This window comes from Nannospalax galili, unplaced genomic scaffold (genome assembly GCF_000622305.1).
Source record: "Nannospalax galili isolate Female #2095 unplaced genomic scaffold, S.galili_v1.0 scaffold341, whole genome shotgun sequence".
Taxonomy (NCBI): domain Eukaryota; kingdom Metazoa; phylum Chordata; class Mammalia; order Rodentia; family Spalacidae; genus Nannospalax; species Nannospalax galili.
In genome coordinates this window covers 197,343-202,497 of record NW_008346082.1, presented here as the reverse complement: position 1 = coordinate 202,497, position 5,155 = coordinate 197,343, and positions in this window count along the sequence as shown.

Here is a 5,155-nt window from a genome sequence, read left to right as displayed (position 1 = left end):
TGGTGGCGCACGCCTGTAGTCCCAGCACTTGGGAGGCAGAGGCAGGCGGATCTCTGTGAGTTCAAGGCCAGCCTGGTCTCCATAGTGAGTTCCAGGACAGCTGGGGCTACAGGAAACCCCGTCTTAAAAAAAAAAAAAAAAAAAAAAAAAAAAAAAAAAGTGACCAAAAAGCAATTCAAAATATAAAGTAAAATTATAGTTACTACTAGAACTTATCTCTGTATTGAGAAAGTTGTCTCATTTTTTCTTGTTTGAAGAGAACATTAAGTCTCTTAATGGTTTACTGGTATAAAAGACCTGTCTCCAGAATCATCCCCCGCCATGAACCCCCCCAAAGAGATGATGGCAGCAGAGCAGGGTCTTAAACATGTTAAACTCCAACTCTGCTGCTGAGCTATACCTTCAGGTCTTAAAAACAAACAAACAAACAAACGACCTTTTTTATTTGTATGTGTGTGTGTCTTTTGAGACAGGGTCTCCTTGTAGCCCCAGCTGTCCTGGCACTTGCTATGTAGACCAGGCTGGCCTCAAACTCACAAAGATCTGCCTGCCTCTGCCTCCCAAGTGCTGGGATTAAAGGCGTGTGCCACCAATGACTTTTTAAACTTCTAAACAAAAGAGATGTATGAATTCAGAGTAAGAGCCTTTACTGTATCCCCTTGAACAATCATAGCAGCTCTTTGAAGATGTTGAGGTGAATTCAACACCCCTCCCCCTAAGGTCTAGAGCCAGCCTGTGTGTGATATATGCTGTGGGAAGAGAGTAGAGGCTGGGGAGGAGTGGGCACATGAGCCTTGTTGATTTGCCCTGGTCACACCATTCTCTCCCTGGGGTTAAAAGAAATACGGTAATTCAGATTTTTTAAATTATTAATTTTGTTTATTTATTTATTATTTATTTATTTAGTTCTTTTGAGACAGGGTCTCCCTGTAGCACAACTGGCCTAGATTTACTAGGAGACCAGGCTGGCCTTGAACTCACAGAGATCTGCCTGCCTCTGCCTCCAAGTGCTGGGACTAAAGGCATGCACCACCATGCCTGGCATTAATTTTATTTATTTATTTATTTATTTATTTATATTTGTCTTTTTGAGACAGGGTCTCTCTGTAGCCCCAGCTGGCCTGGAACTCACTATATAGACCAGGCTGGCCTTGAACTCACAGAGATCTGCCTGCCTCTGCCTCCCCAGTGCTGGGATTAAAGGTGTGTGCCACTATGCCTGGCTATTTTATTTTTTAAAATGCATATGAGTATATTGCCTGTATGTATGTAAGTGCACTGGTGTCATGCAGTGCCCATAGAGGCCAGAAGAGGGCATCAGATCCTTTGGAACTGGAGTTGCAAACAGGTGTCAGCAACTGTATGGGTGCTGGGAATTGAACCTGGGTCCTCTGCAAGAGCAGCCAGTGCTCTTAACCGCTGAGCCATCTCTCCAGCCTTGTAATTCAGCATTTTAATGCTAGCTTTCTTTGTCTTCTACTTCATTTTTCTTTCTGTCCCCTATTCCTTGCGGAAATGTGTCATGTAAAAGTGTATCTTTTTATTTGATAATGCTTTCCATGGCTGTTCTCTCTTGGTTCTTTTATACCAAGGGACAACTGCATATAGCTAAAGTATTTTTTTCTGTGAGTGTGACCCGTCAAGCAGAGAGAAAATTAGATGTTTCTTTCTCTGGACTCCCGTAGGCATAGGTGGCACAGTCTAGTGTCGAGCAAACCTGAGGATCGAGATTTATCTGCAAAATCAGGTCAGTCATAAAACCTTTCACTGGCTGGGTATGGTGGTACATGCCTTTAATCCCAACATTCAGGAGACAGAGGCAGGCAGATCTCTGTGAATTCAAGGCCAGCTTGGTCTACATAGTGAGTTCAAGGGCAGCCAGGGCTACATAATGACACTGTCGCAAAAACAAAAACAAGACAAACAAACAAAAGTTCATTGCCCTCAATGTGGAGCATCAGGACTTACCATGGAGATTGGTGTGAGCTTGAATTCCATGGTGGTCTGCTAGGATCTTGAGGCTCCTTTGGCTGAGTGTGACTGACTGTGAGGATTTCTTGTTGCTAAGGAACATGGCAGCTTCTAGAAGTCAACTTGATGTGCTACAACCTACCTATTTGGAATAAAAAAAATGAATCTGCTCCCGCCCAGTGTTCTGTGTGGTATAGTAAGAAACCATAACAACCTATAGAAGGGATGCTGGACCTATGCTGGATACTGTGCACGTCAGTGGAGTCTGCAATTTCCCAGGCTTTGTGTGCATTGAAGCAGGGTCACTAAATATAACCTAAACTTTACTGTCCACATCAATTAGAACAGTGGGTTAGTGTGGGTAATTAGAATGTATAGATAATCAAGACTCATTTATTTTATTTTTAGCCTTCCTCCCAAAATGAAAGAAGAACAACAAAGATATTTCACTGGATGTTAATTTTGAAACAATGAGCTGGGGCTGGGGAGATGGCTCAGCTGGTAGAATGCTTGTTGTGCAAGCACAAGGACCTGGGATTGCATAAAGATCCAGGTGTGGTGGTGAGCTCCTGTAAGCTTAGCTGAGGAGATGGAGTAGGGAGGATTGCTGGGGCCTGCTAGCTAGCTAGTCTGGGTGAATCTGTGAGTTTCAGGTTCAGTGAGAGACTAACTAAAAAAATAAGGTGAAGAGTGGCAGAGGCAGACACCTGATGTCAACCTCTGCTCTCTTTATTCACGCACATGCCTGTGCACACACCTAGAGACACATATATCACAGACACACAACACACGCATAAGTAAAATTTTAAAACCTTATTAAACCTTTTAACATTCGTGTCTGGCTTCTTCTAAATTTCTAGTATACACTCCTAATTGGAAGGAAGAAGGAAAGACAAGATGTTTGAATGTTTAGTCCCTAACATAATAAAGAGTTGTCCTGAATATTGAAAGTAATAACATATGTACTTGAACTTGTCTGGATAACAGTGGTGTTCTTAAGATCTCAGGTCCTTAATGGGACCTGCAGGTATTCCAGAGAGAGCTGTCTGGGTCTTGGTGGCCACGACACTGTAACTTTATACTGTAAATTCCACAAATCTGCAGAATATGTGCAAAGAGCTCCACTTTAGAAAGCAGGAAACCTAGATTCCAGTTTCTGTTCTGCTACTAAAGTCATTTGAAATTAGGGGAGAGAAAAGGAGAAGAAAGCTCTGTGACATAGTTCTTTGAAACTCTATTTTCTTTTTTTAAAAAAGATTTTATTTATTATTTTTATTTTATGTGTATTAGTGTATTGCCTGCATGTATGTGAGTGCACTTGTGTCACGCAATTCTGCGGAGGTCAGAAGAGGGCTTTGGATTTCCCTGGAACTGGAGTTAAGGATGGTTCGTAGCTGCAATGTGGGTGCTGGGAATCGAACCCAGGTCCTCTGCAAGAGCAGTCAGTGCTCTTAACCTCTGAGCCATCTCTCCAGCCACAGGACTCTATTTTCAACTGTTTTTAAGGAAGAGAATTAGAGCCATCCCACTCCTGACATTTCTGATTCTTTGAGATTGTGGGTTTTGGATTTGCTTCTCTCGTGAAATCAATGATTTGGCTGGGCTCATCTAAAGTTAAGAAACTAGGCACTGTGGTACACACCTGTGATTCCAGCATTCAGGACACTGAGTCACAAGGATCATGAGTTTAGAGGTCAGCCTGGGCTATGTATTGAGACCCTATTTTTAAAAAAATTAAAAAGACTTCAGAACTTTTTTAAAGAGACAAAGTCTTGCTATATAACTCAGATTGGTTTTGAACTCATTATGTAGCCAAGGCTACCCAAATTCATGATCATTTGGTCTCAGTCTCCCTAGTCCTGGGGTGGCAGGCTATGCCATCATGTCCAGCTTGAGAGCTGACTTTTTCTGATTGTCATATCACACTTCTGATGGTCAGCCCTTCTTTTTCTTGCCAAGATAGAACCTTATTCCTTTCACCAACAGAGTTGGCAGCCTGGAACAAGAGTTCCATCCCTAGATGTTAAAGAAGGAGACGCCCAGGCAGGAGACCTTGTCACTGGGGCTTGCCTATGGTCTCTGAGCCCCAGGGTTTACAGCTGCATGCACCTCAAAGGTCAGGGCTGTACCTTTTAGCCTCTATTGTGTGGGTACCTACAGCATGTGCTTGGCCACCAGAGTTCAGTAAAGATCAGTGCCGACCAGTGACATGGCATTGTCCTTCATTTTCCCCTCAAACCACTAGGTGTCGCCTTCATCTCATAGAAGAGGTGTCCCTCCTCTGCCTACACTCCCCCCCTCAGCTTTATGGCACTGTGATTTCTGGAGGCTTGAAGGGGAGAGAAACTGGCTGGCAGGGAGGAGAATGAGCTTATGTGCATGTACTTTATGACAATTTGAGAACTCCCCAAGGCCCCATAGCAGTCCCCTCTGATACCATGATGTCATCCCTCACAAGCTGTTCCTCAGGATGGGGTCAATGTCCCAGATAGCCGAGGTAACCTGTATGAACTTTCTAGGCAGGAAGCTTAGAAACCCTAAGTGAGGTGCAATGGGCTTCCACTGCTGGTTCTCTGGGACTTGGTCTATAAGGTCCCATTAGGTGCTAAGCCTATGTGGCGCAGCGAGACAAAGGAAAGACCAGGCCCTAGACAGCAGATGGCTGTAGAGACCAGTAGGCACAGACAGAGTGGCGGTGGCGACAGGAACAGAGTGAGTGCAAAGCCGAGTCCCAGGAAGGAGACTCTTGGGCTTCATAAGGAGTTACGAGGGACTTCGGAAGGGCCTGTTTTCCTACTGAAAGAGAAAGAGCTCCCTGGCATTTAGGAGGTTGGCAGGGTTCCCCCTACCCAGGAATAGCTAAATGGATCTCCAGTGTTTGGAGATTCCTGACCGCTTGCTGGAGACTGAAGTGGTTAAGAGAAGGCCCCACGCAAAGCAGGGTGATAAGCCGAGCTGGGGCACTACGCGCCCCAGGGGTCGCTGGCCCGAGTGCGGTGGAGGCGGCCGGCTGGACCAAGGGCTTGGGGCAGCTGAGGAAGGCCCCTTCAAGCGTGGGTTCGCCGGGGGATCGCCGGCCTCGAAGCCCTCGGGGCGCTCCGGGGTGGGCTGGGGACTGGGTGGTCCCCGGGCGCCGGGCAGGGGTTGGGGGTAGGCAGCGGGCGCCGGAGGGTGGGGCCGGGCG